Source organism: Piliocolobus tephrosceles, chromosome 1 (assembly GCF_002776525.5).
Source record: "Piliocolobus tephrosceles isolate RC106 chromosome 1, ASM277652v3, whole genome shotgun sequence".
NCBI classification, from domain to species: domain Eukaryota; kingdom Metazoa; phylum Chordata; class Mammalia; order Primates; family Cercopithecidae; genus Piliocolobus; species Piliocolobus tephrosceles.
Genome location: NC_045434.1, coordinates 137675780 through 137689879, shown reverse-complemented (window position 1 = coordinate 137689879; position 14100 = coordinate 137675780). Strand labels below are relative to the sequence as shown.

General features: G+C 37.7%; 2 long non-coding RNA genes across 2 annotated transcripts in view; one reads left to right on the top strand and one right to left on the bottom strand.

Annotated features, from left to right (window-relative positions):
- Window positions 1-1301, top strand: part of LOC111540370 — a 13048-nt gene extending 11747 nt beyond the window's left edge. Inside the window, exon 3 of the long non-coding RNA XR_002730962.1 lies at window positions 1115-1301. This is a non-coding gene — a long non-coding RNA (uncharacterized LOC111540370). The remainder of the gene's footprint in view (window positions 1-1114) is intronic.
- A 2874-nt stretch (window positions 1302-4175) lies between these two features.
- LOC116418748 lies at window positions 4176-8636 on the bottom strand. The gene is made up of 4 exons (XR_004228884.1): window positions 8557-8636; window positions 8138-8223; window positions 6600-6636; window positions 4176-4400 (listed from the first exon to the last, which is right to left on the bottom strand). It is a non-coding gene; the product is annotated as an uncharacterized LOC116418748 (long non-coding RNA).
- Between the last annotated feature and the right edge of the window lie 5464 nt (window positions 8637-14100).

The window sequence follows — 14100 nt, the reverse complement described above, 5'->3', positions numbered from 1 at the left end:
ACTTGAGGCTGGTCTTGCACTCTCAGCCTCAAGTGATCCTCCTGCCTTGGCCTCCCAAAGTGCTGGGATTGCAGGTGTAAGCCACTGCACCTGGCCTATTTCAGCAAATGTGGAACAATACATGGGGAAAGAGACATGTTACCTTGGAAAATGTCATAGGTAAAATGGAATTTGAAATGTGAAGGCTTTTAAGATGACCATAAAGCAGTAATAGTGAATGCTCTTTGTTTTTAGTGTAGCTAAAATCTCTCCCTACAACTTCACCTCTACTATACAAATGGGTCAGAAACTCCCTCAATTTCCACACAAACTGAAACCTATACAACTACATAAAATTTTACCAACCCTTTCCTGCTTTCCTTTTTCCCTAAGGCCAGTTTCTCCTGCTGTGCTCTGAATTCCGCCCCACCTGCCTTCTCTCTTGCATGTTCAATTCCTGCTCCTCCTGGTCCCCCATACTGGATCCTTCCTATCAGCTTTCAAACATAGTCTGATCCATAAAGATACTCCCTCAACCCCACTTTCTTCTTATGCTATCACCTGCACAGACAAACACAAAGAATGTGTCTGCTCTCTACACGTTTTGTTGGGTTTTTGTTTGTTTGTTTGTTTTGAGACAGCGTCTCGTTCTGCCACCCAGGCTTACCTGACCCTTTAGCACCCTCCTTGTTTACCTTCTACAATTCTTTCTTAGTTTCTTTTGCCAACTTTTCCTCCTTTATTCAGCCTTTAATTATCGGAATTCCTTAATACTAGACCTACTCTTCTTCTTACTCTATGCCCTCCTTAGGGAGTTATATACCTATTGATGCCCTTGATTATTATCTATACACCAGTAACTCCCACAGTTATACCTCTAGCTCAGACTTTTTGGAGCTCCATGTCCAAGTGCCTATTTATAATTTTAGTTATATGTTCAAAAAGTACCTCACATTTGAAACGTGCAAAATCAAATTCAGGGCTTCCTTTCTATCCTAACAACTTAATCCTCTTGACTTTTCCCTATCTCACCATCCTTCCATTTTCTCAGTCAGAAATGGGGAATCATCATTGACTCTCTTCTCCCACATTTAATAATTCAGGATGGTAAACTATTCTTTTCCTGTGTTCTCAGAATTGCCACCAATGCTCCAAAGCTGAAGACAACAGACATCAAGGAACCCCCATCATTTAAACAGAATCGGTGAGCTACTGAGAGGCAACAGAACTGGCATTGCTCCTCCAAGCATCAGTCTCCCATCCTTTCCTTCTCCCTACTGCATTATCTACATATTATGTGTTGTACGTAAACTAGAGGAACATACGGGAGTCACTGGGGACAAGTAATGTGGCTCTTCCTCTCCCTCAAAGCCAAGTTAAGGAACCCAGTAAAATTACTTGTAAGGACTAGATATACCCATATAAAGGAGATAAAAACATCTCATTGTTGGGTTGGACATCTATGTAGGCAGTGGAGTTGCTAATCTGCTCTCGGCACTAACCCAAACAGGAGAAAAACAAGTACTGGAGAACAAAAAGAAGTGGCACCAGTTGAGGTGCCACTTGGATTGGAGCAAGATGCTTGGATTTTCCAGAAGACACTGAGGAAGAAAGCCAAGCTTGAAGTTAATTGCTGGTACCTGCCCAAGGGGTCTGTGCACCAAGTGATGGGACCCCAACACCAAGAGGCTAGGGAGCACATTGCTAAAGAAGGTATCAGAAGAGGTGGGCCTGTCCCACATCAGGGAACTGTGCAGAGTCCCTCGTACGGCTTCCTGAAGAATGCCTCATCAGATAGCGGCAGCATGCGGATGCCTTCCAAACCAAGTATACCAACAGCAGCTCACATTAAGTGGGAGACATTTGTGACTTGTCCCCAGTCCTCCACTCAGCTCCACAGGCCAGGGAACAAAGCAAAACCTATAATAGAGAAGAGTAAAAGCACAGACCATCTGCCAACTCCACTTCCAAAGATGTCCCTCAGTCCTTGACACATGATTGGACTGGAAAGACACTGAGGGAAGGGTGAAGGAAAGGTTTAAGTTGGATATATATAAGATAGGACTAGGTCAGACTGGACTTTTAATAACAGAAAGTAACACAGAAGCTACGATAATCTGCTGAAGATTTTAAGGAATTTGAAGGGAAATATTATCAGCACATTTGAAGATTGTGGTCAGCAACAAAACTAGAATCTTTTTACGTTTAAACTCCACTGAGTTCAGTCCCTTCAATCACTTGGCTACACAATAAATCACAGAGACACCTCTCTAATAGTACTCTTGATCCTCCCCATACTACAGCTAGAGTGCTCTTTCAGACACAGATCTGACCATGTCATGCCCCTACTTAAACCCTTTTAATGGTATACCATTAACATACCTAGGATAAAGATCTCAATCCTTCCACTACCCCAAAGCCCTGCTTACAGACTCATGGGTATGCCTCCACGCTCTCTGTACTCCGTCCATATTGGTTTCTCAGGGCCTCGGGCATAACAAATTGAGCCTTCACGTATGCTATTCCACCTGCCATCCTTCCATACTCCTCCCCTCCTATCCAGTCCATTCGATATCAGCTCATAAATCACTTTCTCAGGAAAGTCTTCCTGAACTAAGCAGGTGTTTCCTTATTATAGACACTGAAGACACAGCACTCTCCTTCATAATACCAATTATAATAATGATATATCTTTATATAATCATTTTTCAGATGTCTGTCATTTCCAGTAGTCTGAAGGAAGACTCCAAGTGTTTTTACTTACCTTTACATTCCTGGTAAACTGCACATGAGCCATCATTGAGAATGCATGCAAAAAATATTTGATGAATAAATACATAAATGAAATTACATGCATTTACTCAAAGTTATTGAGTAGGTCTCCAACTGAGGCATCACTGGTCTTCTCTTATCCTGAGTATCAGCAACTAACGAGATAGGGCTTGCCCTCAGCTCAAACATGAGGCAGGTCCACCTTAGTTTTTGTTTTCTTTGGGAAATCTTCTGATTATAATAATAAACACTAACAATTGGAGATATTTAGTGAGAACATATGAGTGCTAGATAGATTATGCTAAGAGCTTTTCCATGCATTTTTGATCTCATCTATTCATCACAACAACTCCATAGACTAGGTGATTTTATTATCTACATGTTTACAGAAGAAAGAAACAAGGGCCTAGAGAAGTTAAGGGACTTGCCCAAGATCACACAGCTACTGAGGATGAGCTGCGACTGGAACCCAGATCTGGCTGATTCTAAAACCTGTGTTCTTAACCATTATAAAACACAGCTTCCAAAACACAGGGATCTCTCTTTACTTAAGAACACAGCACTTACTCAGCATTTACTGGTAGAGACAATCTTCTGACACCTACAGCACTGTTCTTTTCCAATGCCATTCAATGCCTGGACTGAGATCTAAGATTTAATGTTTGTATATTTTGGTTCTTCATTAGATATTAAGTTCTTTGCAGAGAGGGGTCTTTACTGTGCTGTGCATCTTTGGTTTCCTTACAAGGTCCATTTCTGGTTTGAATGCTCAAAAACATCTGTCGTATGAATCAATATATGAGTACCAGAACAATCTCACTTAATAGTTTATATAGATGAAATATGCTATATTCATTAAACACAATTCCAGGTTTAGGGAGATTTCCATTTTTAATGAAGATGCCTGTGGATCAATACCGTGACTCCTATTTTAATATGGAATATAATAATACAATGTGCCCCTGGAAAGGATTACACACTATATGTCCTTATCTAGAACAACAAACCTTATGACTTCTTTATGTTAAATGTTGGTTTCACAACAAATGCAGAAATGTTCATGTTAGATTTGAAACAGAATATAAAATAGATGGTATATTTTATCAGATATGTAAAGTATGTTAGGTTACATCTTCACTTTGTAGAAGGCTAGAAGGCACAGTTTTCTGGCAGTTCAATGTAATTCAAATCGTAACCTCCTTTTATCAGCTCAAATAGTAAACCTTCCTGTGAATGATTTGAATGTAAAATCTTAAGTATTTGAAAACTATTTTATTTCTGAGAAAGAAACCTGGAAGAAAAATCGATAATTTTTCTGGCCTCTGACCAACAATATTGTAATTGTGTCAACCAAATAATTTCCAATGTATTGCTTCCCCACAGGAAATCAAAGATAATTTTCCCACTTTTTATAATTGGAAACCCCTGAGGTAATCTCCCTAGTTTAATTACAGAAATAGGAAATGACATATCAAATACATAATCTTTTCCTTAAATTCATTTTGCCAAAACTATATCAAGCTCTATTGTCTCTACAATAAAAAATAGAAATCATTAAATGAAAAACAAATATTGCTCTTACGTTCACTGCTCCAAACTTCACGCATCTGTCTCTTTTAAAGGATCCATATGGCACAAAGTTCAGCTTTCTTCCTTAACAGAATTAAGAAAATGAGTTATATGCACGTGTATGGGTTTGCATTCATTTAATAATGTAAGTAATACAGATCTAAAGATACGCCACATGATTAGTTTAAAAAGTAATAATTCAAAATTACAATTTGTAGTTTGGGTACTATTTTTAATCTCTTGAATTTCCATTTTCCCACTGGAAAATGATGATAATTCCTGCTTTGCATCTGTTTTATAGGAATTTTAGAAATATTGAGATTATATACTAGAAACACTTTGAGAATCTCTAATGTTAGATGTATCAAATTCTTGGTATCTTTTATTTTTATTTTTCTGTTTTACACAGAACTCAGTCCCAATTCTGGGTATCTTTACATAGCTTTGGTTTTAGTTCACATAATACTATAGAGGGAGATAAGAGAGATACATGGTCCTTTCTATTACAGCTCTTTGAAGAATTTCTCAAGACATGGCAACAACCACAGCAAGATATATTTATGATTCTTGATTATCATAAAAAACAAAACGAAATAAAATAAAAAGCATGAAAGAAGTAAGACTGGTAACTTTGCGTTCAGCCCAAAATTTATTCTAGAAATGTTAACTTCACCACGAACTATTCACCTTCAGTCTTGAGTGTATTTCACAAGGATGATTTAAATTTTTTATATTCTGGTTTCCACTGACAAACTCTGCATTTTGACAAGTTTTGATGAAGCCTATTCATTCTAGACAATTTATGCACACCTAACTTGAATAGTTGATTTTGACTTTATCCCCTTGAGTTCCTAGACCTGCCCTGATTAAATTTTAAAATATAATTACAGGTAGCACATTGAGTCAGCCAGTTAGTCAGAGAGATCTGAGCTCTGTGAATACCTACTTCCTGCAGCACACTGCATTAAGTGCTCTGGAGGAGGACGGGGGTGGATGGGAACAGTCACCCATAAAATGATTTAAGGATTATTATTAAAACAACATATCACCAAGAACAAAGTATTTGAGTAGAAACTCTATATATGAAAGCATAAGGAATGAAGGGTAAAGAAAGCACCAACTCTGCTTTAATTGCCAGTCCTATATATTTAGCAAATGTGTTTTGTTAATAGGTTTACAAGCACTCCAACAAAACAAATTAAACAACTGTGGGTCTACCTACAAATAGGCAGCCTGAGTTGATGTAAGGCAGTGCTTCAATTTCTTTTACCTGGTAATATGTCAAGGGCTTTGTTAAGTGAAGAATGAGGAAGATACTTTTTTAAATAATTTTTTTATTTTGGAATAATTTTACGTTTACAGAAAAGTTGCAAAAATAATACAAAGAGTTCCTATATACTCTTACTCAGTTTCCCCTAATGTTAACATATTATATGGCCAAAGTGTATTTTTCAAAACTAAGGATCAACATCGGTACGTTACTATGAAACTTTGGACTTTATTCCAATTTCATCCATTTTGTACTGCTGTTTTGTTTTGTTTTGTTTCTCTCTTCCAGGATTCAATCTAGGATACCACATTGCATTTGGGAGGAAAAGACTCTAATGTCTTATTGCTGAGATTTAAAAATCAGCTATTTCTGGACAACGCAGCTAATCAGTATTAGATATTAATATGAGCAGGAATAAATATGAATAACATGTCCAAGAGCCACCTGGGCAAACCATAGTGTCAGATTTTTAACTAACTTCAGGGAAAAGTAAACATGATTTTGTAATCAGTCATCAATGTCTACTTTATTTAGTTAAATGTGCTGATTATATCAAGCTCTACCACCACTGCTAGAGTAGTGTGAACTAGTGTGAACGCCTAGAGTTTCCTACATAAAGACATGAAAAGAGGCTGATTTGGTTATGAAAGCTGCCCATTAGGGAATGCTTACCACAGACACAACAGAAACAAAGCCCTAAATGGTCAATTTATGGATATCAGAAAATAATAATGGATCAAGACCATTGAGCATGCATCAAGATCACCTGGAGGCTTTATTAGAATCCAGATTTATAAGTCCCATCCCCAGAGCCTCTGATTCCATAGCGCCCAGGCATCTGCACTTCTAGCAGATTTCCAGGTGATGTGGATGCTGGGGACTACACTTTGAGGATCACTATTCCAGAACTTCCCTAAGTTAATCTTCATGGATAACTGACTGAAGGAAAACTAAAGCCATTTTTCTGACAAGGTATAATCATAGGTCCCTGAATTGATATATTGCCTACCAGTTAGATAAGGGATCTGTTAAATCTCATTCCAAATCTGTGCAAGGAGTAAATGAGAAAACAAAACAAATAAATTAGTTTCTCACAATAGTTTTGCCAGTCTCTCTTCCTTTCAGGTAATGCAATCATATTTTAAATAATAAAATACCATTTTTAACAACAATAAAATAACTATAGTTTAAAAATCAATCACAAATGTTTGGACCAAAACAAGGCTTCTGATTGATAAACAGAAATTAGTGGGGATAAGGGATGTAAGACACATCTTCTTCAATAATACTTCTCAAACTTTAATGTGTTTATGAACCACCTGGGGATCTTTCAGTTGGTCTGGGGGTGAGCCCCAAGATTTTGCATTTCTACTAAAATTCCAGATGATGCCATTACTGTTCCTCCACGGATCATACTTAAAACAGCTCTATAGGGCTTTGGCAAGATTTTAGCAAGTGCAAGATCTTCTAGCACCTAGTGATGTCTGGAACTTTCTACCATGTCTCAGTTATGGGCATTATTTAATGCCTTTGACTAAGGCAGATTTTGGGATATGCTGGTCTCTATCCTGAACTCTAGGCTTTAGAATAAAAAAGGAATAATTTTAGGGAGACTAATTCAACAAAATCTCCCTGGAGTGTATTGGAATATAATAGAAACTTTTAGAACCTAATCACTTACTGAGAAGTCCCTTATATAATCCCTACTTCTTCACTCTAGTGTCAGTCTAGTAACACTAACATAGGGAAAAAATAGGAAGAGTGTCATCCAATTCTGCATTCTGACAGCATCACTACTGCTAATGCTGATCCCATAAACATCTTTAGTTCCTCAGACTGCTCTTCCTCTCCTTACCCTTCCCTTTGCCAAGGAAGCCCTCTTGGCTCTTGTGATGGGAATTCCAAGAAAGCTATTAAATTTCATTATTCCCCCTACATGAAGCTTACCTTTCTTCCAATTTTTTTGTGGAGTCAAAGATCCACATTGTATAGGACCTTACCACTATTAGAGTATAAAGGGATAAGGGATGAGGAGCCTTTTTTCTTTATTTCATCTGTTTGCCTTACAGGAAAAAAAAAAAAAAAAACTTCAGAAAAAAATGAAAAAGTTTATTGATTGCCTCAAGGATAAGAGGAGAGTCCTTGAGAAGACATTCTTTTCTACAGTGGGTCAGGAAAAAAGAAAAACCTTGGCCAGAAGCAACAAATGGTATATAAACTTTGACTCTCCCAAGATGCTGCCCTAGGATCCATCATACAGTGAGATGGTGGCTTCCATCCTGCACAACTGAGTAGTGTGGAAGGACTGCCACAAAGCATCCTCAGATTGCCTCCCTAAACAATCTCCCAGAATATATTAAGGCTTTATGTAAGGTTGCTCTTGTTAACTAATGGGTAGTAACGGAAAAGTAAGTATCCCAGTTTTCAGGGATCCACACATGAAAGAAGATAACTGAGAGATGGCCTAGTCTGAAAAATAGCCCTGGAAAGTTTATATCAACAAGAGGCCCTTACCACCCCAAACTCCTCAGTCCCTTAAATTCCAACCTCCACACCCTTGTGCATTGCAGAGAACCACTATTAGTGACCGGGGGCCAAGAAAGCCCTTATTCAAGTGAAAATCTCTAAGCAACCTAGGGATGAAAGTAAGAAAAACTGTATCCATGACTGTGAGCTTGACAATTTACCAGCACTTCCAGGCTTCCCTGATAAAATTAGTAGTAATTTTTTAAACGTGATTTCTTGAAACTATATAATAAATGTGTCAACTTTTAGAAGATATGCAAAACTCTGTGAACAAATATTTTCCAAATAACCAATGAATGCACGTTGTTATAAAACTACGCATAGGTAAAAGGTCCATTCAAAATGCAAGATAGACCAATAGATTTTAATGTAATAGAACAGGGAAAGCTCGTTGATATTATTTCATATTCCACATTGCAACTAACATCTAAGAAACTTACCACTTCTCACATTTTGATGCAGTATCAAAAAAGAATATTCACAATTATCTGAAAAAGCTCTTAAAAACTCCTCCTTTGTCCTACCACATACTTGTTTGAGGTCAGAGTTTCTTCATATACTTCAACCAAAATGGTATATCACAACAGATTAAATGCAGAGGCAGATATTAATCCAGCTATCTTCTATTAATTATAATATAAAAGAGACTTGAAGAGCTATTTTTGATGCCATTTTTCTCACTTTTTTATTTTGGAAAATATAGTCATTTTCTTTGTTTACAGAGGGCAGAAAAAATTGAAAAAGAAAATATAGTAATTTTCACAAAGTATGTAAGTTATATAACGGTTTTGATTATATTTAAATAAATGCATATTTAATTTTTTCTCAGTTTTAAGTTCTACATGGCAAATATTAACAGATATAACCCACACAAAAAATAGCTCTTTGGGGTCCTCAATAATTTTTAATAATGTGCAGAGGTTATAAGACAAAAAATTTGAGAACTAATAGACTAAGCTAAGGACTGCACTTTATTACTTTGTCTTTTAAATATTTGTGTCTCTGGACTAGATGATCTACTCACTACACATAGGTGAATTTCTATGGAAAATATGTAACTGAACTACCAAAAAGGAACTTACAAATATACCTACTCTGGCTCTTTGAAGAAGGCACTAGAAGGTTGTAATTCCAAATTTGTTCTTGATCATACAACAAGATGGCAGTTAAATCACTTCTTTTTTGCACTTGCTAGTGTACTGGTTCTCTCCTCACTGGAGTTCCTTGGGGGCAGGGAGTGGTGCCTTTTTGGCTGCTATAGCCAGAGGACAAGAATGACTGAAATATTTGTTTAATGAATAAATCAACAAAATAAATACTTAGACACCAAAAAGTTATTCCAGACTGATATTTAAATTATATTTATGGTTGCTGTATAGTCCTATAGTCAGAAACACCAGCCAGAGGCACCATATGCATTCCAAAGATACACATAGAAGCTCCTTTGATGGACTCATACAACCAGAAATTCTTTTAAGAGATGATATTTTAGTGAAACTGCAATTTGATTGTGGCATCGCTCTTTCTCTGATCAGAAATTTGGATCACCTGAGAAGACTTATGTGGAACTATGCACTTTCTGGAAATATTAACAGGCATAAAAATTCGCATTTATCTAAATGCCTCACCTTATTGGTAGCAATCAAGCTATCTGGAAAATATTTGGAGGATTCTCCTTGCATCCTTTACCATCATGGCCAAGTTTAGGGTCTCCTGAAAAAAGTAAAACGCCTGAAGGAAGTGATTGGAAATTATACCAAAGACATAATCTGAAGACCTGTTGGTTTGCTAATATAATTTTGGTTTCTAAAAAGCCAGCACATGTATTATGTCTGTTTCATAGCATGGAGTATATAGAGATTACTGTATTCAGCATACAATTATTCCCCAGGTTTTCCATATCTGAATAGCACTCCAATTCAGCTTTGGGTAGGAGGTTGTGTGGCTCCAATGCCTCCTCATAAAATTGTATTAATTCTACTCTCGTTGACTTAACTTTTTTTTTGTTTTTTTTTTTTTGAGACAGAATCTCACTCTATCAGCCAGACTGGAGTGCAATGGCACGATCTAGGCTCACTGCAACCTCTGCCTCGTGGGTTCAAGTGATTCTGGTGCCTCAGACTCCTGATTAGCTAATTTTTGTATTTTTAGTAGAGATGGGGTTTCACCACGCTGGCCAAGCATGAACCGCCGTGCCCAGTCAACTTCAATTTTGTAAATTGTATATATTGAAGGTTTTATATATACACCTTGATGATTTAATATACATATATAGTGAAATAACCATCATAATCAAGCTAATTAACATATCCATCACCTCACACAGCTACTTTTTTATCCCCCTACATTAAGAATGCTTCTTCCTTCTTGGCCAGGCTCAGTGACTCACGCCTGTAATCCCAGCACTTAGGGAGGCCCAGGTGAGAGGATCAGGCGATCAGGAGTTTGAGATCAGCCTGGCCAACATGGTGAAACCCCATTTCTACTAAAAAAATACAAAAATGAGCCAGACATGGTGGCATATGCCTGTAATGTCAGCTACTAGGGAGGCCGAGGCAGGAGAATCACTTGAACCTGGGAGGCAGAGGTTGTGATGAGCCAAGATCAGGCCACTGCACTCCAGCCTGGGTGACAGAGCGAGACTCCATCTCGGAAAAAGAAAAAAAAAAAACAGAGTGCTTCTACCTTCTTAGCCAATTACAAGTTTACAGTACAGTATTTTTAACTATAGTCATCATGCTATAATTAGATCCCTGGAACTTACTTATCTTGTAACGGAGAATCCACATCCTTGCTCAAAATATCCCCATTTTTCTCTCCCCTCAACCTCTACTACTAAACCGCCAGTCTACTTTCTGCTCCTACGAGTTTGACTTTTTTAAGTCCACACAGAAGTAAAATCATACAATATTTGTCTTTCTGTATCTGACTTATTTCACTCAGCATAATGTGCTCCAGGTCCATCCATGTTGTCCCAAAGGGCAGGGCCTCCTTCTTTTTAAGGCTGAATAATGTTCCATTGAATGTACATACCACATTTTGTTTGTCAATTCATCCAATGATGGACACTTAGGTTGTTCTGAAATCTTGGCTATTGTGAATAATGCTGCAATAAATGAGAGTGCAGTTATCTCTTTAAGATCCAGATTTCAATTCCTTTGGATAAATATCCAGAAGTAGAATTACTGGATAATACGGTAGTTTCATTTTTAATTTTTTGAGAAACCTCCATACTGTTTTCCATAATGGCTATACCAGTTTTCATTCCCACCAACAGTGTACCAGTGCTCCCTTTTCTTCACATCCTCGCCAATACTTGTTACCTTTTGTTTTAATAATAGCCATCCGTAACACGTGTAAGGTGATAACTCACTGTGGTTTTGATTGCATTTCCTTAATGATAGTGATGCTGAGCACCTTTTCATGTGCATGGTGGCCATCTGCATGTCTGTTTGGGGAAAATATCTTTTCAGGTAGTTTGCCTGCTTTTTAGTCATATTATAACAGTCCCCTCTTACCTGAGGGGGACACCTTCCAAGATTTACACTTGATATCTGAAACTGCAGATGGTATTCAACCCTATACACACTATGCCCGTCCATTTAATAACCGAAATGGCTATTTCGTCAGGCAGGGCAGGATGGCATATTTCATCATACTACTCAAAATGGTGCAAAATTTAAAACTTATAAATTGTTTATGGCTGGGCGCAGTGGCTTGCGCCTGTAATCCCGGCACTTTGGGAGGCCGAGTGGGTAGATCACGAAGTCAGGAGTTCGAGATCAGTCTGGCTAACATGGTGAAACCCCACCTCCACTAAAAATACAAAAATTAGCCGGGTGTAGTGGCACACACCTGTAATCCCAGCTACTTGGGAGGATGAGGCAGGAGAATCGCTTGAACCTGGGAGGCAGAGGTTGCAGTGAGCTGAGATCACGCCACCGCACTCCAGCCTGGGTAAAAGAGAGAGACTCTGTTTTAAAAAATAAATTCTTTAATTCCAGAATTTCCCATTTAATACTTACGATTGTAGTTGACTGATGGCAACTTAAGGAAACCATGGCTAACAGGAGACTACTGTATTTGGTTTTTTGTTATTGAATTATATGAGTTCCTTATATATTTTGGATATGTACCCCTTATCAGATAATATGATTTGCAAATATTTTCTCCCATCCCAGTGGTTGCTTTTTTTGTTGATAGTTTTTCCTTTGCTCTGCAGAAGTTTTTGGTTTGAAATAGTCCCATTTAGTTATTTTTGCTTTTATTACTTGTGCTTTTGGTATCATATCCAGAAAACTATTGTCAAGATCAACGTCAAGGAGCTTTTTCTCTACGTTTTCTTCTGGAAACTTTATAGTTTCAGGTCTTATGTTTAATTCTGTAATCCATTTTGGGTTTGTTTTTGTTTACTGTGTAAGAAAAAGGTCCAATTTCATTCTTTTGCATGTGGATTGCCAGTTTTCCCAACACTGTTTATTGAAGAGACTATCTTTTCTCCATTGTGTATTCCTGGCACCCTTGTTGAAGATTAGTTGACTCTAGGGTTTCTTTCTGGGCTCTCTATTCTGTTCTGACAGTCTGTGTGTCTATGTTAAAGGAGAGCTGACATTGTGAAAATCTAATTGACACTATGAATCCCTGTAATAACATTTCAACATACTTCCTGGGTCAGTAAACCCTAGGAAACAAACCTTGTTAGTCATTAAGATAACTTAAAAGAATACAATAAACAAAAAAAGAATTCTCAGAACTTCTTAGGATAAGTACTTTAAATGCCAGCAACAACTCTTGGGTACTAGTGAAGCATCCACAGATGAGAGATTAGTTCTATAATAGGTCTGTTATTTCCACCAGTAGAGTGTAGGGCATAATTCAAGTCAGGAAGCTTTAATTTAATTTATGCTTGTCAAAGGGCTACATCACATTGTAAACAAAAAATCTGCCAACCTCCAAACTGGTTATTCCTTATTCTGATGCAATGGATTCATATTTTGTGCCTTTGGAATAGTTTCTGTGATGTAAAGAGCAAAAGAGATATTGTAAAATAATAGGTCAAATTTTCTGAAAAGAATCTTGGTTTGGATCACTGAACTCACCTGGTGCCTAAGAGTTGTATTCCAGCATGCCCCAAATGTCAGAATCAAAACAAAAAGGCAAAAAATACTTATTAAGTATTAAAAATAAGTGCTTTATTTTAAAATAACATATACTCTATTGTAAGTGGGCCTGGAAAATAATGGGCAATGAAAGAATTGGTGAGAGAAAGCAAATGGCTGAAATGAACCTTGCAAAGCACTCTACAGTGACCTCTATTGTTGTGTTTCATCTTCTAAAATTGTACACTACTTAATGGCAAATATGATGTCTTTTTCTTCCTTACTAGTTAGAACAGTCTCTGACATCAATAAATGGTGTGAAAAAAAATAGTTAGCATTTATTGAGTGTGTCTGGTTCTTTAATATACACTATCTTTACTCCTCTCTATACTTCCTATGTGGCAGTATAATTAGCCCCAGTTTATAGATAAATTGAGACCCACGGACATTTTATGATTTAACTGAGATTTTATAGCATCTAAGTGATTGAGTCAAGATCTGGACACAACCCACTCTATTCATTTACAGAGCAGCGTTTAATACATATTTGTTTAATTAATCAATGTTTTTGTGACTTAAGAATAAGGACTTGAAGGGCGGAGCAAGATGGCCGAATAAGAACAGCTTCAGTCTCCATCTCCCAGCGCGAGCGACACAGAAGACCGGTGATTTCTGCATTTTCAACTGAGGTACTGGGGTCATCTCACTCGGGAGTGCCGGACAATCGGTGCTGGTCAGCTGCTGCAGCCCGACCAGCCAGAGCTGAAGCAGGGCGAGGCATCGCCTCACCTGGGAAGCACGAGGGGGAAGGGAGTCCCTTTTCCTAGCCAGGGGAACTGAGACACACAACACCTGGAAAATCGGGTAACTCCCACCCCAATACTG